We start from the raw sequence: 24,130 nt of genomic DNA, 5'->3' as shown, positions 1-24,130 counted from the left end.
CCGTTCCCATATCTATCTCGACTTGCTAGAAAGTGTTTTCTTCTTCATATCTAAAATGCTTCAGCACCTTTTCTATAAATAGTTCATTTTACAAACTTGGAATCTCTTAGGATTTTATTTTCTTAAAATAAAACTCTCTTAGTCTGTATTTTTGCTGCTACAACAGGCTATCTGGTAAATTTATAACGAACAGAAATTCATTGGCTTACAGTTGCTATGTCATTGGTAGACAGAAGGTATAAGAGCCAATAACGGACCAGGTTTGTTCTTTCAGAAAGGCGCAAATCCCATCTAGGGTGATAAAGCCCTCAGACCAAGTAACCTCTTAAGTGTCCCACCTCTTAATATTGGTACAACCGAATTAGACTTCAACATGAATTTTGAAGGGGACAAACAATCACATAATATCACTAACATGTTTAATAATGAACCTAGGGGCCAGTGAGATGGTTCGCCTAGTAAAGGCACTTGCCGCCAAGCCTGAAGATCCAAGTGTGATTCCTGGAACCCCCATGGTGGAAGGATAGAACTGACTCCTCCACAGATTGTCCTCTGACCTCCACACATGTGCCATGGTTTGTTTGTGTTATACAAACGTTAATATAAAAATATGAATGAAACTAGGCCTAGAAACTCCAAATAGAGCAGCCACTGTTCTTCACTAGAGTATCCACTCCTTTCATTGATTCTTGTCCCCTTCCTGATCATTCGTAGCCCTCTCTGCTTACACACGGGGCTTCAAAGGCACTCCTGTGCCTTTTGTCTTATCATGGACTGGAATTGAATGCCTAGGCACTCTCAGTAAAGGAAGTAATGAGAATGAACTAGTCAGCACCCAATCCATTAGTACAGCAGCAACAACGAAACTGTGCTTTTCAAATAAAAGGCATAGCCAATCCTAGAGGTTGTTGCTATGAGTCATAAAGTATGAGCAGCAGGAAATACCAGGGTCAGCTCGTAATAAAAGTCCAGTTAAGGTTCCAGGAAACATGGCAACCCTTATGGGACTGACATATTACAAAAGAAAGGCTTTTTCACACTTTTCTTTTAAGGGATGGAGAAGACCAATGGAAGGCAGATACAGTGCTGGAAGACAAGACTGGAAGAGCCCGGGTCTTGAGGTCTGAAAAAATAAGAAATATGGTATAGAGTATAGAATGACTAGAAGCCAGAAGCTGACCCAGAGGCACTGCACGGCACAAACTGAAGGGAATAGCAGGGCTCACAATATAAAGACAAAAAGCTTCTCACCCTCCTACAACTGGATAACACAGTCTCTGCTCCTCCGATCATCCCCACCCTGCCACACCCTGACTCTACTCAAATCAGCAAAATAACGAGTGGGGGTACGTGGCCTCTTCATGAGAAAATGAACAAAAACACGACAAAGTTGAGGAAGATAGATTTAAGAATCCAGATGCAGATACAGAGGGCCGGTGGTTCTGGTCCCGTGGAAATTCATTCTCCTATGGAATTCCTGAAGCCAGGGAAGCAAGCAGGTGGCACACCAGCAGCCTCGTGGCTCAGAACGAGGCCACCTGCTACAGGGTTGGCAATCGGAAAGATATGGGGGGGGGTGCGCCCAAAGAAATGTTCTCTCTAGAAAGACGGAACTTCCAAGTGTTGCTGTTTCTCCTGTTTTCCATATTCTAAGTTTGGCTGCCTGTGGGAGGCAGTGGGGGTGACAGGGAGAAGGCAGGGCTTTGGAGAGACAAAATAGCTTCAAAGTTGCTGAAAACTTTGGGACTTGGAGATTTGATTTTCTCTTCTGCTCCATCCCTAAAGAGGCAGAGAGGACAAGACTGCCTGGCCCAGGGAACGATGGGGTCAGAGGATGAGAGGAAGCAGAGGCTATGACCTGCATCCCTCCAGTGCCTGTGCAGTGTTCTAGATCCTTCTCATCGTCTGGGACACAAACAACCTTGTAGGTCAGGGCGCTCACATCTTAGGGGTTGACTGTTAGAGCGGGATGGCCTAATATTGTTTGTATTTTAATGTTAATTTGGGTGCCCCCAAATTGTTTGCCCCAATGACAGAGGGTCCGCATGTAAGACACTGAGAGACCCTGTCCCCAGTCAATACTAATTGGTAAATAAAAATGTCAATGACCAATAGCTGGGGAGAAGAGACCTGGTGGGGGATTAGGCTTCCCAGGCTTGGGACCATGAGGAAGAAAAAGGAGGAGAGGCAGAGAGGAGCCACAGAAGAGCCAAGGAAGAGAAAGAGTGTACAGGAGAGGAGAAAGGAGAGCCGCCATGGGGTAGGGGCAAGGAAGATGTGGCCCAGAGGGCTTCGTGGTTAGAGTTGTGAGCAGCCCAGGCTGAGCACAGTAACTGAAGACTTGCGATGATCAATGAGAAGGTAGATTCTAATGGCATGGAGGGCGGCAATTGCCCGGCTATTGTACTACCTAACGCTATTTAAAGATGTAAAGGCTGTGTGTGGATACAGAAAGTGTGGTACATCTACATGATGGAGTACTACACAGCTATTTAAAACAATGACTTCGTGAAATTCATAGGCAAATGGATGGAACTAGAAAATATCATCCCGAGTGAGGATCACAAAAAAACCACACGCGGTATGCACTCACTGATAAGTGGATATTAGCCCAAAAGCTCAGAGTACCCAAGATACAATCCATAGACCACATGAAGCTCAAGAAGGACAACCAAAGTGCAGATGCTTCAGTCCTTATTAGAAGGGGGAACGAAAATATTCATAGGAGGAGATACGGGGACAAAGTTTGGAGCAGAGACTGAAGGAATGGCCATCCAGAGACTGCCCCAGCTGTGGATCCAGCCCATATACATACAACTACCAACCCAGACAATATTGCTGATGCCAAGAAGTGCATGCTGACAGGAGCCTGATAATAGCTGTTCCCTGAAAGGCTCTGCCAGAGTATGACAAATACAGAGGCAGACTCTTGCAGCCTCTGAGAATGGGGTCCCCATAGGAGGAATTAGAGAAAGGATTTGAAGGAGCTGAAGGGGTTTGCAACCCCATAAGAATAACAACAATACCAACCAACCAGAGCCCCCAGGGACTAAACTACTATCCAAATAGTACACATGGACAGAGCCATGGCTCCAGCTGCATATGTAGCAGAGGATGGCCTTGTTGGGCATGAATGGGAGGAGAAGTCCTTGGTCCTGCCAAGGTTCAATGCCCCAGTGTTGGAGAATGTCAGGGCAGGGAGGCAGGAAGGGGTGGGTGGATGGGAGGGGGGCACCCTCATAGAAGAAGGGGGAGGGAGGATCGGATAGGGGATTTATGGGTGGAAAACCAGGAAAGGGGATAACATTTGAAATGTAAAATAAAAAAACCCAATAAAAAAAAGAAAAAAGAAATAAAAAGGCTGTGTGTGAGTTTCATCTGAGAAGATAAATGGTTTAAGGTGAGAAGAAACCCTATACCTGGATTTTTAAAAATAATTTTTATTACAGTCTGTGGCTCACAGCCTCTGTGGTGAGGTCACTGGTCCTCTTGTTGACAGTGTTCCTATCTATCCTCTCTTCTACCTCTCAGGATTCTGCACCCTTTCCTTCCTACAAGGCTTAGTCCTTTCACACTGCACTGACAACTACATTAGAGCACATGGCTTTTAAAGAACAGAAATCGCCAGCATCATTTGGGGGATGGGGGTGGGGCCTGAGATCAAGGTGCTGGCAGACTTAGTGTCCGGTGAGGGCTCCACTGAGGGTTTGTAAACGGTGCCTAGTCACTGTGTCTTGGTATGGTGAAGAAGGTGTTCAGGGCAGTACTACCATTCATGAGACTTGATTACTTCTCAAAGGCCTTGCTCCTAACACCATAGTTTTGGGGTTTGGGTAGGAATGTGGAGGAGATATAACACTCAGGCTAGAGCATCACCTTCCTATCTTAGCTACCCCCACCTGGGGTGTGCACAAAGGATAAGGACCACTTCCCAAAAGCACCCCAACTTGTGTCTTAGACTTGACTACACAATCTTTAAGGGGCTCTTCTAGGTTAAGTCCTGTCCTCCTCACATGAAAGACAGGTTGAAGCTCTCTTAGTACCTGATGGTATGACTTCATTTGAAACCATGCTGTTACAGATGTAGTCAGTTAAGATTGTATTGAATAAGAATAGAATAGTCCATAATATAGTATGACTGCTTTCAAATCCAAAAGCATCATGCGGAGAAATAGATACTCACTATGTGGTATGCTGGGCAAGACTGGAGTGATGTAGCTATAAGTCAATGAACACAATAGTACATTACACGAAGCTAGGGAGACAGCCCAGAACAGGTTGTCTAGACAGCTCTCAAGGAGAACTCAGCTCAGTGGATTCTGATCTCAGACATCTTATCCTCCAAGATTGTGAAGCAATGTATGTCTGTTGTTTGAATCCCCCCAGACCGCATCACATTGCTAGAGCAGCCCTAGGAAGTAAAAATCCTATATAGCCTGCAGAATACATGCAGGGCATGACCTATGCTTCCTTCCATCATTATATCACCCTGTGCTGTCCCACAGGATGCCTTTAGCAATCTCTTCCCCGGACATGACAACCAATTATATTTCCAGATACAGACGAATGTCTCAGAGTGAGAAGGCTGACAAAATTGCCTTCCAGTTGAAAACCATGAGACGGCAAGACCATAGAGGAAGTCCCATGGAAAGAACCATACAATTCTCAGCCTACAGTGTTTCTTTGCTACTGTTTAAGAGGGCTGGAGCCTGAAGAACCCATCCAATACTGTGGTTCTTATGGCTATGGATGAGAGAGTATTAATGGCCTGGTTGTGAATAGAGAGGGGAATTTGGAGCCTGAATCGAAGATACTTAAGTCAAGATAGGTTAATTCCAGTCATTTATCCACGTCAATACTGGTTGGTTAATGATAGGCTCAAAGCTGGGTTAGAATTCAAGGATGACCTAACACAGTGACATCCACCTATAATCCCACTGCTCAGGAGCTAAGGCAGCTCGGGGTATGTAATAAGATTCTCTTTAAATTGAAACGGTGATGGGGATTTAATTCAGCTGACAGAGTGCTTGTCTGGCACACATGGAGGGCCAGAGTTCAATTCTCAGCAGCTCATAACAATAGGTGCAGTGGCACACACACTCATAGACCCAGCGCTCTGCGATGTGGGGGCAGGAAGGTCAGCAGTTCAAAGCTATCTTCAGCTATGCAGTAAGTAGTTTATAAAATCACAAATTGTATTTTTCAGAGGTGTGTGTGTGTGTGTGTGTGTGTGTGTGTGTGTGTGTGTGTGTGTGTGTGTAGACCTCCTGGGGGGGGTTAGAGCCACCAAACCTGGTTGCTAGGAACCAAATGTAGGTCCTTGGGAGCAGCTCTAAACATCTGAGCCATTTTTCCATCCCCAGACTTCAAATTATTGATAGCCAAGATATTTATCAATCAGAACAGTTTATCCCACCCTCTAAGTGCAGAAACCATCACAGAGGATAGAATGGAAAGACTACAGAAGACAGAGGCCAGGGAGACAGAATCAACACAGTGTCTTCTGGGGACAGCAGGACTGCAGCACTCATGAACTCACAGTAGATGAGGCTGTCATCCAAGGAGCAAGGCCATCAAGCCAGCATGGAGAGGGCTGGGGGTCGGGAACAACTACCTCAAGCTGAGGATCTATTGGCTCCTAGGGGAGGTGAGTCAGTTTTTTTTTAAGTGTTTGGTCCTTGGTTGTTTGCCAGTGTCTGGCTCCCAAACCCATGGGGAACATAAACCCATAGAAACAAAGCAAAAAGGTAGACATGAGTTGAGAAGTAGAAGGGAAGGGAGGGGTTAAGAGCAGTGGAGAATGAATATAATCTAAGTATACATATGCATTTATAAAATTCTCAAAGGGCTAATACAAATAGAGCATTAACAGAATAGTTCACTATATCGTGTCACATCCTTGCGTTAGAGGATCATGCCGTCACTCTAGTTGTGTATTTCAAGAACATTTAAGGAACTGAGGAAGTGAAGAAGTCAGGATAGAGCCAATCACAATTCTTTCTAATCTATTTAAAAACTACTACTGATAATGGCTGTCAGTTTGGGATCAACTTATAAGTATTATACATGGTAGATTATGCTCAGAGGGAAAAACCTCAGAGAAGAAAAAGAACCCAAGGGAGCTCTCATGGTGGCACATGGTAGATGTTAGCTAGGAGTTCACCACTGATCCCCAGGGAAAGCATTCTTGGCATTCTCCTGGCTACAATTTGTGGGTCAGTATTCACAATGGTTATCTCTGAGTAAGATTAGCAATGGATTCTCTTGTCTATTACACCTTTGTTTTCCAGCTGTTCTCTAATGAACATGCATTGGTTTCGTTATTAGAAAAAAAAAACACTTGCTATACAAAAATTTCACGCAGGGCATTCTCCACCATTCAATCTAAAAATAAACAGATTATATTCACATGCTTGCCATGATTACCTGGGAAAGGTGGGATGAGGACCTGTGGAAAGATTAGTAGCTTTTTAAACTCATGTATCATTGTACCATTCTACAACTAAAAGGGGTTTCTAAAGAATTAGAAAACCACAAAATACAACAAGCTTCAAAAGACAAAGACAAGGATCCAATATATTTGTCAACCAAAAGATGACGATTTGAGCGTGCTTAGAAATGCGAGTGAGTATCATTATGAATGTACTTAGAGAGAGGCGTGTTTTGTCTGACCAGTCAGAGTGAAATTGTCACACAGCCTATAAATCTTGCTTCAGCTCCAATCACGCAGTTCCCTTTCCTGGCTTGAATTTGATGACACTGCTTATCATAGATTAGAAGAGGCGTGGTTCTGGTATGATATATACATGCAAAAGGAGATTGGATTTGAAGCAATCACCTATGAAACCTTAGAAATTATTCTTCCTGGCAGAGTGCCACTGGTGTATATTCATGGCCCGCAGATGATTTCCCCAGCAGACAAGGGAGAGACTAGCCAAGAGAACACATACCAGGGAGGAAGGCTCCCAGCCTAGAGACCCTGTCTGAAACAGGCTCTAAGTGTTAGATAAGAGGCTTCTTCATTGCTGTCAGACACCTATCAAAGCTTACCATAGAGCTGACAGCAGTATGGATGACCAGCACGATGGTGGTCTGTTCGGTGGTGTGTCCAGGGGTGGAGCCTGGCAAGCCAATGTGGATGGAAATGCTTACATCTCTGCAAATAAAGACCAGCAGAGCTAGGGGAGTCAGCCCCGCCCCTTCAGTTTTGCTGTTCCACCCTGGAACCGAGATGGCTTTAGAAATACCCTCACTGAGGATACTGTAAAAATCATCCTTGTTGTGGGCTGGCAGGCAGCTTAGCAGGAAAGGGACCAAGTCTGATAGCCTGAGTTTGACCCCTGGGACCCACATGGTGGAAGGAAGAAACTGACTCTGGCAAGTTGTCCTCTGTCTTTAACATGTGTGCATGAGTGTGTGAGCATGGCCACATGTGCTCACACACAAACATATTAAATAAATGAAATGTGATAAATACTTATTGAAAACATTGTCATCACTTCAGAGAAACATGGCTACAGGACAGGGAGCTGCTTAGGGCTTGCTGGAGTGACACACATGGCTGCAGGGACTGGATTCGTGATCAGGGTCCCTTGAGCTCGGGCTGGCCTGAGAGCTATACTGCCTTGTTGGAAGGACACCCTTAGCCTCTACGTGGGCTTTGGCAGGATCTCTACCCAGCCCTGAAATGAGTGGGCCTAGGGGATCAAGAGAAGAGGTATATATACGATACTCTGTGTATAAGGCACACAGACTACGCTAGAACCGTGTACTATTTACCGCCAGCAAAAACGAGGGTATAATTTCAGCGGGAGATCCTTAGGGTTAAGTCTTAGCTCTCTATAAAATTAAATTATGTAGAAAGCTCACTCTCTAAGGACACGGAAGAAATGAGCCGTGATATGAAGTACACATTGGTAATCTAACACCAGGGACACGCTAGGAGAAGGGCCTACCAGAGCAAAATGGGGAAGCCTGGGGACATTCTGCTTTTCAGTAGAAAATGAGCTTTTGAGCCAACTTTAAAGTCTCAAATGTTAGGCCAAAGGCAGTCATCTTCCGAGGAGCAAAGGACAAGTCCAACGGTCAGAGGAGCCTTGGTCAAAGGTTGGGAGGAGACAGGAATGGCGGTCCAGCCGGGCTAGTGCGGGAACACTGGCTGCAGAGCACCCTCTGCTGTCCTCAGACAACTATAGTTTGGGAGTCAGAGGGGTCAGATCAAGTGATGTTTGTAGGTTCAGCACCCCACCTACAGTGTCAAAGACTGGAGGCAGGGAGGGGAGGGGGCAGGGAGTGAGGGAGACAGTGGAAGGAGGCCTACTGTCCCCAGTACAAAGCACCATATTATTTCCATTTGCAACCGCTTTGCCCCCAGAGTCTCACTGACCCAACTTTACAGAGACGTGAGAACAGAGAGGATCCTTGCTCAACACATCGTTAGCTTTAGCTTTAGAATGTGGAAAGAATTCCAGCTAGTCCAGGGAGCAAGCCTGGGAACCTGGCCCTCGATCAGTGAAGTAGCCCAGGGCATCAAGAGTTCAGTCAGACCGAGAATCACATGCCCTCTCTGGGGAAACTCCCAGTTTGTTGCAATCTCATCAATCTCTTCTGTATCTTTTGTTCGTCTCTCGTGAATGTGTTCCAGACATGATCTCACCCAGTCCCAATATTTCCTGAATAAGAATGATAACGATTAACATTTGTTCTGTGCTCTAAGTAAACCGAGGCGCTACCAAACATGTTAGCCTAATGCCTACTTCAAATAAGATGGGATAGACATTATTCCCATTTCGTAGATGCGGAAACTGAGGCTTGGCAAGGTTATGTCACTGGTAAGGTAGCTCTAAGCCTCCTACTCCCAATCCCTGTATCCATCCCATTAACATTGACGCTTATACCTCATGCAGGGAAGAAAGTAGGAGGGATCTGTAATTGGCATTCTGTGGTGAGGGGGTGGGGGTGGAGGACTGTGGTACTAACTGCTCCACTGGCTTTCATGGAAAAGTCAGAATGAAGAAAAAGAGAACTTAGGACTCTGTCCTGTGTTCGAGTCATCTAATGCCTCACTGGGTAGCCTGAAGACTTGATATGATTTTTTAAAAATAAATCCCAAACTGGGACTCTTTCTAACATTATACACCTGCAAAACTTTCACCAGAGTGATGGCTACACAGGTGGACCAGATCTAAGGTGTAAATGACAAGGCAGACGTCTGAGCCTGCCCGTGAGGATATTTCCAGAGAGGATTAACTAAGGAGGGCAGGGGACATCACTATCCCACAGCCTGTAGCAGGGGATGCAATGAAAAGGGGTGGGCAAAAGCCCTTGGGTACAGAAGCGCTCTCTCTGTGCTTCTTGGCCAGCCATCTTTGCCATGCTTCCCATGATGCTCTGCTTTAGAGCACAGAGGCAGCGGAACTCAGAAACTGCAGGCTATAATAAACTTTCTCTATTCTTTTCTGTCAGGAGTTTTCTAACACCAACAAAAGGTCTAATGCAAAGTCTGTATCTTAATAACCCTTTCTTCCGTAGCTATAACTTTTTAAGCAAATGAGAATGACCCACACACATAATTTTAGACAGAGATCAAGCCTCACAGAGAAGAGAGATGAAAATGGAGCGAGTCCATCACATGGCTTTGGACTTCCCTTTTTAGACTTTCTCACTGCCTCCTCCCCGGGTGATATTTTCAAGTTCTAGGCATGTGATGGACTAAAGTCCACCAGAGCTATTTCAGTCTGAATTTGGCATTATTGAGTCTAAGATATAGTGTACAAAATAGCCCACGACGTGCAGCACCATGGAGTTATGTAATTAGAGCTGAAGACACCAAACTTTTGTGTTGCTGGTCCCTAGACGACAGAAGGACAGCTGTCTATCAATCCCTACATAAACCCCACAGGCCATGTGTTGGCCTAGCATTTGCTTTGCGGATGCCAAGGCAAACACAGCCACAGATGCTGACGAGGCTACGGTGCCCCCTGCCACCCGCAGAAGGCTGTAAAAACTCAGATCCCTTTATCTAAACCTGGCTTCCAGGTGGAAGGACTCCAGTTTGTTCTTGTCAGAATCTGGCAGTGAGTTTTTCCCTGTTGAAAATCGTTCCTAACAAATGGTTCGTGAAAATGTCTCCAGTTGCTCCCTGGCAGAGAAAGAAGGCTTGGGTCTGCCTGGTGGGCTGTTCTGCTTGGTGATGTAGTCTGGGGCTTGCATAACACTGCCAAGAGCCATTTCACTTGGAGTCTTTGCTGCTTTTCTATTCTCACTGCCTGCTCTGGGTGCCCCATTCACCCACAGATTCTCAAATGTCCCTTGAGCCCAGACACTGGGATGTATTCCTTTTCCTGAGTGTTACCCCCAGGAAGTTCTTGCCTCATGGGGGTCTTAGGGTTATGGAAGACACTGCCCATCAGACTGAAACCACACTTCAGTTGGAAGAAGCATGGAGGGAGGAGGGAGGATGCAGGATATTTGATCCCATTGTGAACCCCAAGACCGTGAGCTGGGAAAAACCTTGTTGTGGTGTGGGCCGCCCTTAGCACACACCTTTCACCCAAGAGTTTTCTGTTTACTGTAAACAAGTATCTGTGGTGTGGCTCAGCCCTAGCACACATCTTTAATCCAAGAGCTAAATAAAGTCAACCCTGGTTCAAGTGGCAGAGCAAGCAACCAGGGAGTGAACAGAAGTAAACAGAAAGGGGGCGGGGCATTGAATTGGAAGGTATTTAAGACAGTGGAGGGGAAAGAGCTTTTCCCTTCTGAGACACCAGTGGAACAGGAAGGTCAGCTGGGTGCTTCTCTGAGCTGACGGGTTTTCAGCCCAGCATCTGGCTCCTGAGTCTTCATTGGTAAAATCGAATGGCTGGGATTTTTGCTTACAAAATAACAGAGGTAGAAAGAAAGCAATAAATTGAGGGAGGGAGGGAGGGATGGAGGAAGGAGGAAGAAGACACTGATTAGGAGGAAGGAAGGGGCTCCAGACCTCACTGCTTACAAGCCCTCCCCATCTCCACTGCAGTCCCCACCCCAGGCAGGTTTTCAGACTAAGAGTCTCCACAGACCTCTGATGTACACGCCTGCAGTGAAGAACACAGAGAGCTTGGGAGGAAACTGCCATTCTCTGGTGTTTTCTCTTGGGAAGGGATTTGTTCTTTGTGCTTGCTTTTTTGAAGTAGGGTAACCCAGGCTGCCCCCAAACTTAATATATAGCAGAGGATGGCCTTGAGCTCCTGATCCTCCTGCCTACACCCCCAAGTGTTGAGATCCAGGTATGTATCACTATGTCTAGCTTGGAGAAAAAGATTCTTCATGATTGGCTCAAAACAGTCCCCGTTTCCAAAGCTTGTTTTGCTTTTCTTTATAACCTTATAACTATAACTGGCTTTAATAATTTTAAGTTACTAGAAGCTGGAAAAGAATAAAAAGTCTTTATGTCAACAAAGGGGAAAACCATGTATTCATTACCATGGCTATCATTAGAAAAGCTAGCCGGAAAGTATAGCCATACACAAAACTGAGAAATATTAGGAGAATAAACAACAAGTATTAGAAACTGTGAGACTGTTAGACAGCTGAGTGGGTGGATTGTGTTTGTTCCTTTTTGCTTCTCTGAATTTTCTATATTGAAAATATGTAGCTTCATAATTAGAAATAAAAGATAAACAAAAATAACATGGAAACTTCCTTTAGAAAAACAGTCAAAAGAAGCTTTGAGTCAGCCCGGTTCTCTTGGTTCCTCCAAATGGATGTGTGCTGGGAGCGTGGGCTCTGAGTCAGCCTGCTGGATTCAGATCCTGCTTCCTACCCTGAGCCCAGCTTCCTCAACTGGAAAAATGAGGGAAATATTAACACTGAAATATTAACTCTGTAAGAGTTGCTTCAAGGCTCAAATTAGATTTTTCCTCATAAAAGTATGGTTCAATAATGGGCAGTTCTCACTTTCACTTGCATGCTTGTCCTTACGGAGTAGGTTTGAAGTCTCTGAGAGGGGACACTTGCCTTGCTGTGAGGTCTGTATATAATTCCCCTTGCTGTGGGGTCTGTATAGAGTCCCCGTTGTCTTGGGGTTTTACTACTGTGAACAGGCGCTGTGACTAAGGCAAGTCTTATAAAGGACAACATTTAATTGGGGCTGGCTTACAGCTTCAGAGGTTCAGTCCATTATCATCAAGGTAGGAACATGGCAGCATCCAGGCAGGCATGAGGCAGGCAGAGCTGAGAGTTCTACATCTTCATCTGAAGGCTGCTAGCAGAATACTGGCTTCCAGGTAGCTAGGACTACGGTGATGCCCACAGTGACACACCTATTCCAATAAGGCCACACCTCCAAATAGTGCCACTCCCTGGGCCAAGCATATTCAAGCCATGGTACCCCTTGCTGTGAGGCCTGCAGAGATCTCATCTTGTGGGGTCTGTACACAATTCCCCTTGCTGTCGGTTCTGTATGTATTTCCCCTTGCTCAGAACTAGTTCTCTTACTGTGCAAAGCAAATGCCATCAGTGTGCTGTGAAACCCAGAGGTTATACTTACTTGGCCACCAAACCAGACAGGCTCTTCCCTCTCTCTGCCTTTCTCCCTTCTGTAGGTCCCTATGATGAGCTCAGTTCTAGACTAGTTACAGAAATCAAGGAGAATCGAACATCTCATTAAGACTGGTCCCCTGTATCAGAAAAATAGACCGTGCCTGATATCTATTTTTCCATCTATGATTCTATCATTTTCCTGAAGGCCAGCATTTCATCACCTTAGCTGGTGCTCTAGGAACTGACACATGAATTGTAGCCAATGTGGGTGCAGTCCTGTCATCTATTAAGTTCTTCAGCGTAAACTGGCCATTTTCTGCCTTGAATCTGTCAACACCGTTGGCTGCTGGAGGTCTAGCTGCTGAGTATCCCTTGCTGCTGTGCCATTACACTATTGGATCTGACTGGTCAAACCGGCAATTGCTTCTTCTATAATGGTTAACCCTTTGACCATGATTGCCAGTATCTCTGGAGAGATGGCTCAGCAGTTAAGAGCACTGACTGGTGGTCTTTGAGAGATCCTGAGTTCAATTCCCAGCAACTATATGGCTCACGACCATCTGTAATGGGATCTCATGCCCTCTTCTGGTGTGTCTGAAGACAGTTACAGTGTACTCATATACATTAAATCAACAATCAATCAATCAACAGACAATGATTGCCAATATCTGCTGCTGACCTGTTTCCTTGGCACGTGGCCATCTCAAGGGCCAGATAACTCTTAAATCTGGTCAATATAGGTAAGTAGACCATCTCATGAGTTTATTTTGTTATTTATTCATTGATTGTTAAGATAAAGCTTTGTGCATAGCAAGTAAGCAAGCTCCCACTGATCCACACCCCATCCTTAATTTTTTCTTTTCAATTTTTATATTGAAATGGAGTTTTATTGAGTAGCTCAGGCTGGCCTTAAGCTTGTACTTTTCCTGCTTCACATTCATGAGTAGTTGATATTACAAGCATATACCACTAGGCCTATTTCCCAATCTGTTTTGAGAAATGAAAGCATAGCACTTGGTAATTTAGCCCAGAATTGACTGAAGTCTAGATGTAATCTAACACCAGTCACAAGCCACGCCAGAGGGACCACAGCATTTTTGAGTATCTTCTACAAACCAAACTCTCCATTGAATACTTTCCATTTATTTTTATTCTTAAATAAATAAAATTTATTTTTATTTTTAAAACTCCTATAACTCTTTGGGTTTCACTATCATTTCAGAAGGAAACACACAGAAGCTCAGAGAAATTATGTAACTGTAACAGGGTACAGGGTTTAAATGTAAATTACTGGGCCACACAGACTATTTTGTGCTGAAACATGGAGATGAAGACTTAAGGTAGATCCTTTCCAAGGCCATTCTTAAACAGACTAAGCTCCAGCCGAGAACAGAGCCAGCTCTCTCTGGGTTACATGCTTCCGATGAGCCAGAGGACAGACAGAACAGGGTGGAAGATAGACAGAGAGTCCCAGATCCTAAACCTGCCATCTTGAGCTAACTCACCTGTTTACCTCAGATTTCTCATCTGTACATTTACCTCAGAAAGGTAAGGTTGAGTTAGAATTGAAGAGAAAGTAGAACAAGCTCTATAACTCTTTGCCAGTCACTACCTCAGAACCAGTCTGCTCTATGTATCTTGCCGGCCGTCCTATCCACCTTGGCTCTCCAGATATAAATGCCAACAGAGACAAAAGTTATAGCCAGCAAAACTAGTAGGATAGAGAAAAATTTTTTGTGATTAAAAACAGATTCAAGGGGACCCTGAGAGATGACTCAGTGGTTAAGAGCACTCGCTGTTCCTCTAGAGGATCCAGGTTCAATTTCCAGCACCCACAAAACAGCTCGCAACTGTCTATAACTCTAGTTCCAGGGGATTTGATTCCTCTGGACATATGTTCAGGCAAAACATCAATGCACATAAAAAAAAACTAAGCCAAACCAAAACAGATCTAAGGAATTTATGTTCACAAAGCCAGCTCTATAGAAGAAAAAGAATACTTTTGGCCAGATTGACACCTCAAAGTCCTCACTGCACACCAGGCAAGTAAAGGCAGGCATAAAAGAGGGCACAAGGAATAAATAAACAATTCTAGAATAGTAAATTGAAAGGTGTCTAAGAAAACCATATTACCACAACAAAATAATAGGAATTAATACACATTGTTCATCAATAGCTAATTAATAAGCATTGTTCAGCAATAACTCTCAACATTAATATTCTCAGTTCCTCAATAGAAAGATATAGACTAAGATACGGGATTAGAAAACAGGGCTCAGCCTTTTGCTGTCTCCAACAGACATCTCGCTGTCAATGACAGATATCATCATAGGGTGAATGGGTGGCGAAAAAGTATTCCAAACAAATGGAATAAAACCAAGCAAGCATAATTATCCTAATATCTTATGAAATATATCTTAAGCCAAAGCTAATCAAAAGAGCCAGGGAAGGAGATTTCTTATTCATTAAAGGAAAGACCCATCAACAGGACATTATAATTCTAAAGTTTACACACTAAGGACAGGGCCATTCAATTTCATAAAAGAAATACTACCTAATCTAACACCATAAACTGGCCCCAACACAAGATCAGTGCATGATTTCAATAAGCCATACTCTCACAGACAGGTTATCTTACAATAGACAAGGTTATCCAGACAAAAACCCAACATAGAAACTCTGATATTACATGCTATCATAAATCTAATAGATCTAACAGACATTTACAGAACATTCCATACAAACATTAAAGAATACACTTTCTGATGGGCATACTGGCATATACCTGTAATCCCAGCACTCAAGAGGAGAGGTAGGAGGATGTCAGTTCCAAGTTAGCCAGAACTATACGGTACTTAAGACTCAATCTCAAACAAACAAGCAAAACATACAACATAACATACAACACACAACAGAAAAGTATGCTTTCTTCTTAGCTCATGGAACTTCCCTTAAGATCAGCCATGTGTTGGAACATAAACCAAGTCTCAACAAATTTAGAAAAATGTATGTGACCATAAAGAAATGAAACTGGAGGGGTTGGGGATTTAGCTCAGCGGTAGAGTGCTTGCCTAGCACGCACAAGGCCCTGGGTTCAGTCCCCAGATCCGGAAAAAAAAGAAAAAAAAAAAAAAGAAATGAAACTGGATATGAACAACAGTAGAAATGGCAGCCAGTATACAAATCCATGACAATTAAATTTAAGATTTAAATTTAAATTTAAATTTGGTGAAAGAAATTTTGATCATGGGAGAAATCAAGCAGGAAACTGAAAAATTCCTGGAATTGAATGAAACTGGGAGTATAATACGTCAGAATTTATAAGTCACAATGAAGGCAATCCCAAAAAGAAAATTTATAGCACTGAGTGTCTACATAAAAACAAAACCCCCAAAAACCCTGGTGTGATTTCACATGAATATCTTGATGTTGGACCTGAAGTCATTGGAAAAACAAGAAACAAACCCAAAAAGAGTAGATGGGAAGAGAAAATGAAAATCCAGGCTGAACATAGTGAAATTGAAACAAAACACAACAGGGCAACAAAAACAACACAAGGAATTGATGAACCCAAAAGTCGGCTCTTTGAAAAGATTAAGAAGATTGACAAACCATTAACCAAGAGAGAGTCAGAGAGAGGACTCAGACTAATAAAATCAGAGAAGAAAATGGAAACATGACAATGGAGGCCACAGAAAAGCCACAGAACCAGAACAACAGAAATTTCAACTGAGTGAGGAAGCATGTCCTTGGCTCATGGCTTCAAAGGGTTTGGTCTATGAGCCTGGGCAAAGCATCATGGTAGAGAGATGTGGTAGAGGACATTTACCTCACGACGGCCAGGAATGAGAGTAACAGAAACAGGAAGGACAAAATACTTCCCAAGGACCTCCCCTAGTGACCTACTTCCTCTTGGTAGGTCCCACCTCCCAAGGTTTCCAAAAGTTCCTCAAACAGTACTCCCAGCTCAGGACCTAGGCTTAAATGCATGAGCCCAACAGGAGACCTTTCCTATTCAAATGATAGCAGTGTTATTTATTCAAAAGTGAGTGTATCCAATTACTTTAACCTCACAATCCTGACAGCTTTCCAACAACCGCATTATGTTTTACCAAGGTCTTTAAGAAGTACAATTTTCATAACTAAATATAACATACCTATGTGATCTAAACAGCCAGAGTACAGGAAAAAAAAACTTACTTCTGACGTAAAGATTCTATTTAGTTTACATTATTTTTCAAAAGCATTTACCATGCTTCTGTCCTCCAAGAATAAAGTCTAAACCCATGTACCTATAGGTCAAGTTTCTTGGGAGTTGAGACCTCATACAGTGTTTGAGCTTTCAAAGAAATACATAATTATTTACTTTCTACTATGTAGAATCCTGTGGTCTTAACAACTTAACTGGCATATGTGTGTATGTGCGCACACATGTGTTTATACATGTGTGTGTGTGTTAGAACTGTGTTACAAAATTTCCAGGAGAAGCTGGATAATACCATAGTTCCCTCCAGAACTAGAGCAGCATTTCCACTGCCTCCATCTGAGAGAGCAGTCTATGGCTTGTGTGGGCAGTCTGTGGCTTGTGTGGGCAGTCCATGGCTGTGGGGGGCGGGGCATGGCTTGTGTGGGCAGTCCATGGCTGTGGGGGGCGGGGCATGGCTTGTGTGGGCAGTCCATGGCTGTGGGGGGCGGGGCATGGCTTGTGTGGGCAGTCCATGGCTGTGGGGGGCGGGGCATGGCTTGTGTGGGCAGTCCATGGCTGTGGGGGGCGGGGCATGGCTTGTGTGAGCAGCCCATGGCTGTGGGGGGTGAGGCATGGCCTGTGTGAGCAGTCCATGGCTGTGGGGGGGCATGGCTTGTGTGGGCAGTCCATGGCTGTGGGGGGCGGGGCATGGCTTGTGTGGGCAGTCTGTGGCTTGTGTGGGCAGTCCATGGCTGTGGGGGGCGGGGCATGGCTTGTGTGGGCAGTCTGTGGCTTGTGTGGGCAGTCCATGGCTGTGGGGGGCGGGGCATGGCTTGTGTGGGCAGTCTGTGGCTTGTGTGGGCAGTCCATGGCTGTGGGGGGCGGGGCATGGCTTGTGTGAGCAGTCCATGGCTGTGGGGGGCGGGGCATGGCTTGTGTGGGCAGTCCATGGCTGTGGGGGGCGGAGCATGGCTTGTGTGGGCAGTCCGTGGCTTGTGTGGGCAGTTCTTATGTTTTCACATTGTTTCTTCATATTTCTTACTACCTCAGGCTATAGATTTTATGAAGGCGTGAAATGCCTGGAACTCCCTGATATAGCCTCACTCCTACTATTAGAATGATTTTTTTTTTTTAACCAAGACTCTTCAGTTACTAGTTAAGAGATTGATCCTCCGAGGCCATAGGGAAATCTGATGCATTTGCCTTCTTGTCAAAAGCTTAAATGTGCTACTTGTTGCCTATGCCAGATGTTGGCTTATACAGTTTGAAGGGGCTTTGTTTGGTGGGTGTTGTTGTTGTTGTTGTTGTTGTGTTGTTGTTGTTGTTGTTTTGTGTTTTTTTTTTCTTCTCTATACTACCTGTGTGGGGCCTGAAGCATTTCTGGGATTTATTTTCCCCTTCCACCTCAAATTCATTTAAACCCTCCCACACAGCTCAGCAGGGTTCTCTTACAATTGGCAGCCTTGCCAATCTTCACAGGGCATGCTCTACTCCTCGCCAGGAGTGCACCCCGCTTACTCTGTAGACACGGTCCAGAGACTTTCTAAAACACTCTTCACACAGACAGCCAGTTGTCTCTCAAAGCCTCTGCTCTTTGCCAGTCACTAGATCACATGGAAAGAGAGATTAAAAACCCTAGTGCTCGAGAGATCCTTTCCGTTTGTAAAAGGCTTTAGGAACAGGGCGGGGGAAGTGCTCTGAATGTGCAGGAATGGGCTCACAGGCTTGACAACAATGCACTGCGAGCTTTCCATAGCATATTCAATGGAGGCTCCCACCCCACCCAGTTAAGAAATAAAAGGTAAACAGAAATGACCTTCAGAACTTGTGGTTGGGTGTGACTCACACGTAAAATATCTTTCCCCTAAGAGTGGTCACAAGTTCCTTTCTCCATTAACTCAAGCTCGTAACTTTTCCCTGGTGTCCACAGAGGAGACGTCCTGAATGCATCTGAAACGTCAAGAAAATCCAAAGGGCAAGACAGCCCCTCTCCTCTAGGCTGCTTCACATCCGTCCACTCGCCAGCTTCATGACATTAGTTCCTAAGCATGCTCTTGGCTTCCTTCTTCGGGAATCTTTTTCATCTGCCTAAAACCCTTCCGTCCTTGCAAAGGAGCCGGAGCGTGAAAAGGCACGTATTTAGGCTCTCCCACCTTTGTAGCTTTCGTTTGCAGCTGCTATAAATGGTCAACATCTCGGACTGAAGAGAAGGTGCAACTGACTCCCAAGGTCACCATGACACCCACAGCAGCCATGTTTACTGGATCCCCAGATGAAGTAATGCTAGGCCTAGCTTTCACCCATGATTCTCTTTGACAACTTCAAAGAGGTGAGTGATATTTTTCCCTCTCTTAAGAGTAGATTTCTAAGAGGGTTAAAATAGGCGTGTTATGTTTTCATTAGATTACAGGAACGGCACGTCTCAATGGTTAACACCAAGACTTGGTGGTGCACACATGTGAATGATGGCTGGTGGTCAGCTACCAGGGTACTTACTATCTCCATGCGCAGCCCTGACTTATTTGCCTTTACACTGCAAGTTCACTGATGACACCTTTGAATATCTGCTCATTAAAGACGTGCTGACTCATTAGAGTCCTTCCATTTCGACACACTTTATTTTCATTGTTCCAAATGCAGAATGGATTTTTAAATGTACTCTGTTCATGTTTGATATAAAAAAAAAAAAACCACAGAGCATCATATAGTAAAACTACTAAATGGAGATTTATTGTATAATCTTTTTAAGTTGTACATTCTTTCCAAAATATTCCACTAATGCTCCTTAACTGTGCTTGGCTGCTCACGTGTGACTTGGTGTGTTGAAAATTTGGTAACATGTATTCAAATGTAAATGCCTCTAACTTGGGGCTACCTAAGCTTATAGAAAACCTGGACTTTCCCATAATGAGACTATAAAGCAGACCACTCACAGGGCACTGCAGCTGCCCTCTAAGCTGTGGGCGTTCAAGCATGTGCCTACCACATAGCAGTATGTCAGGACAACATAGTAGAGCTATATACTCCAGTCTGTTACCTGGAAAGACACAGGCACATCTATCCCCTCACAATCATGCTGCTAAGGGCAACAAGTCACCTTATAATTTGTTTATTATCCTAAAAAGTCAATGTGCCCCAAGAATATAAATGTCTCTTAAACCTGATTTATACTGTGGCTGGGTCATTTGGTGAGTAAATGGATAACTCAGATTGAGTTTTTGTGAGTTTTTTTTTTAATCAGGATCAGGGTGTAGTCCCACCAGTGTCAGGGTGTCATGTATTCTACAGGAGCAAAGCAGTATAAATGGTCTGTGGACACAGATTCCCTGGGATATCCCCGCCTAGGTCCTCACTACCTGCACATTGAGTACCTCCTACCCCCACTTCCCTTGCAGGTTCTAGGGACTACTGCATTTCCTTGTGGCTTAGCGACTAGGTAGCTTGTTCAAACAGTGCCATCTGCAGGATGAGCTGAAGGCTCCTGAAACTTCTCAAGTAAGCTGAATTTCTTTACGATGTATTCGAGGGTTATCAGGCACAAAAATTGAGCATTCAATGCCATATACTGGATCACTCCATTGGTTCTCCATCGAATTTACATCTGTCTAAACTGTCTTTACCTCAAGGTGACCACAGACACCTCCACCATCCCAGAGGGAAAATGTATTTGTTCCGGGGTTTTCCAGCCCTTCAACCTCTCTTAAGGGTTAGTCATTTCCTTTGTCTGAGCGCTTGCTCCTCCCTTCAGAAAACCAAACTTCTGGGGACCGCAGCAGAAGTACTAGCTCTCTCCCTGATCCAACATAAAGCAACTAAAGAAAAAAAAAAAAAACCCAAACCCTGAATACAGAGACTGAATGTTCAGAGCTCACCTCTCATGTCAGAGCCTCCTAAGAAGCTGAGGTTAAACGGCGAGGGCTCCCCTAGGGAACTGCTAAAAAGCAACCCACAGTTTGCCAGCCTACCACATACGTGAAACCCTCTTTACCATCCTTCCCACAGCAGCACTGAACACGGAGCGAGGGCTGTAGCTTTCTGTCATGGCTCTCTATCATCGTTCGAGAATTCTCTGTGTTGACACACACGTAGAATCCCAGCACTCAGGACACTTAAACAGAGGACAAGTTGGAGGCTAGCCTGGACTACTAGAGAGTTCCAGATCAGTCTTAGTTGCATAAGAGAGGGTCTATATTTAAAAAAAGGAAGTGTACACTTGTTGACACCTCCTTCCAATAGTCCTCACCTAACTGAGGCCAGAAACGAAAGCGAAAGATTAAACTTCTGCTGGGCTAGCTCTGTGCCCATCCCCTGTAATCATGCTCCACAGAGCCTCTCTCAGGTAGGTAGACACCGACAGTCCATTTGCTCCTCTTAATGTCTGATTTTCTTACATAAACCATCAACAAAAGATTGCTAAGCAGCTCAAATAGTTCAGAATTGGGGACAGAACAAAGAAAGAGGTTTTGATTGACTTTTCAAACCACAACTTCCACCCTTTCTGGCTCATTCATAAAGCCTCATGACACTGGGTTAGGCAGTTCCCTTTTGGTCCACCTTGTTCTTCTTTATAGAGGATGTGCTCCTAAGCCATTGGGAAGTTAGAACTCCCTTCTGTTCTTTTTTAAATAGTCTAACCAGAAAATGTAAGGAAAGATGAATTATTTCAGAGAAAAACTGCAGCAGCTGCCCAACAGAATGGTGCTGCTGTGCCCTCCCCCTCCCCCTCTTTCTTTTGGTCATGCACGCCGTGTATGCCGATGGAGACTGAGAAATGAATTTTATACCCAGCTCCTATATACACTAAAGATGGAACAAGGATGCAAGCTGTCTCCGGAGCTTGGTATACCTGGATAATCTCAGCAGAGCTCCTGAGAAGAAAGAGGATTTGGTCACATTAAAGAGCTTTCTGGGTCTCCATGTTAGCTTCTTTAAAAGCAAGACTGACATTCTCTATCCATAGCTCAGAAAAAAATTCTTTCTTTCATATGACATTAAGCTAGTGGGCTCTTCTGATAGGTGGAATGCATTGTTCCACAAGTAAGGCGTATCAGGCATTGCTGTAGGAGTCAGAAGAAATGGGGTTGAGGTAGACACTAACTTGTTTGAATGTAACAACACACAAAGCCAACAGTCCCCCTGTGGCCTGCAAACCAAGACTGGAAATGTCTTTGAGGCCACAGCCCATTACAGACAATGAGAAGACACCAAGGGAAAGCTGAGCTGGGTCATGGCTGAGGGTAGTTTCAATGATATGTTCCCAGAAAAATGAAGGTCTGGACTACAAGACAGCTCAGAGAACAGAAATAGTAAAGCTATGGGACGGTTCTATTCCAAGAGACCACTCCAGGTATAACAGCCCCACTCTTTGTAGAGCAGTAATTCTCCAACTGTGGGTCATGACCCTTTGGAGAGGTACATATCAGATAACTTGCCTATCAGATATTTATGACTCATAACAGTAACAAAATTACACTTATGAAGTGGCAATAAGGTAATTTTATGGTTGGAGATCACCACAATGTGAGCAACTGTATTAAAGGATCGTAGCATTAGGAAGGTTGAAAGCTACTACTGCTGCAGACGGACACACATGGTCTCTTCTATCCCTTGTGTTCTGATAGACTGAAGAGATACCCAGAGCATCTAGAACCAAGATATTTTAGATCAGGGCTGTGTCTTGTTCATCAGAGCTCATACAGCACCCGTGTCCACACAATGTTGATCAAGCACAGTTTGTCCTGCAGAGTGTATTCATATGACTATGGAGGTTTTTTAAAAAAATGTGTTAAACCATGGTGAGAGTGGCTCATGAGCCCTCATCTCTGGCTGAGGAGCTCCTGGCAGCTGCTGGTTTCTGTAGAAGAGAATCAAGTGTTCCTTAAAGGTGTGGCCTGGTAGGTAGGGCATGTCCCAGTGGATGTCCCTATACCCATGTAGACATGGGCAGCTCATTGGACTCAGTTTTATTTTTATTTTTTAACAAAAGACACAAAGTTGAGAATCAGTGGAGGGTAGAGAGTGGAGGAAAATATAACCAAAATAAATTGTATGAACAAAATTGTCAAAAAACAAAATAATATACTTAAAATGTGGTAATATATATATATATATATATATATATATATATATATATATATATATAACATAAAACCATTTTCCAATTGTAAGTGTAAAGTTCTATGTAACCATCATAACCACATATCTTGGGAATGCAGCTTGTAAAACCAAAATTTTGTGACACAGTAATGTCCCCGCTTTCCTACTCCCTAACAACCACTTTTTTTTTTCCCGTCTCTATGAACTTGCCTACAATAGGGTCTCTAGAAAAGAGTGGAGTGACTGGTTTACTTTCCAGGTTCATCGACATTCTATCATGTGCTAGCATTTCCTCTGCTTTTAAAGTTGAATGATAATTTATTGTATATATATATATAGCACATTTGCTCATTTGTCCATCCTCTGATGAATGTGATATGTGTGTTGTTCCCACCTTCGGGCTATTGGGAATAACACTTCTGAGAATATGGAATACAGATACCCTTATTTCACTCCTCTTGGAAATATATTGCTGTAATTATACTTTAAATTTTTCGAGGAATTGGCATAGCTTTCCACAGTGGTGCATGGTTTTATATGCCTGTCACCATGCCTAGGTTGTCACGTGTGACTTTTCCCACCGCTCACATTGCCCGAGTTCAGATCATTTTGAACAGGGCTTTTGTCTCCTGGATGACCATGGTCATTTCCGCTCCCCTCACATTTTGGAAGGTCTCCTAGAGACACAGCGATGCTCTGCAGCTACTCTGTTCTCATTTGGTTCTTGGTGGGTCCTCCTTTTGAAGACACTGATGGCCTTCTAAGGTGAGGGCTCAGGCTCTGCACAGTGCTCAGGGTAGCATCTACATTGAAGGCTGCCTGCTGATGGAGTCACAGCCAGCTCTGACCAAAGCCATGATACGACAAGATATGGCCTTGTTATCCTCACCACTGTAACACACCGACGCCTACAGCCCATTTCTGACCCTATGGCCTATTTGGACATCCTCTCTAACCTTATTCTTAAGAGAGTTTTATTTTCCATGGCAACTGATTGTACCTAAAAATAAACAAGCAAACAAACAAACAAACCCAAACAGCTATGCAGCAATATTTCATATCGAAGATTAAGGTTTTCAGGATCTGACTTGGATAACATTCCAATAGACAAATATAACAGAGTAGGGTCTAGAGACAAAGAGCCAGATACTCAAACTATATCTTTGCCCAAATTAGAAAACAGTGCTCTAGGGGTTGGGGATTTAGCTCAGTGGTAGAGCGCTTGCCTAGCAAGCACAAGGCCCTGGGTTCGGTCCCCAGCTCCAGAAAAAAAAAAAAAAAAAAAGAAAGAAAGAAAACAGTGCTCTTTTTTAAATGTGCATGCTC

The 24,130-nt window shown here is 44.1% G+C and overlaps 1 protein-coding gene across 44 annotated transcripts in view; it reads right to left on the bottom strand.

The window, feature by feature from the left end:
• Positions 1-24,130, bottom strand: part of Kalrn (kalirin, RhoGEF kinase) — a 606,323-nt gene that overhangs the window by 301,693 nt on the left and 280,500 nt on the right.

Source organism: Rattus norvegicus, chromosome 11 (assembly GCF_021556685.1).
Source record: "Rattus norvegicus strain SHRSP/BbbUtx chromosome 11, alternate assembly SHRSP_T2T, whole genome shotgun sequence".
NCBI lineage: Eukaryota > Metazoa > Chordata > Mammalia > Rodentia > Muridae > Rattus > Rattus norvegicus.
This window is presented reverse-complemented; position numbering and strand designations above follow the sequence as displayed.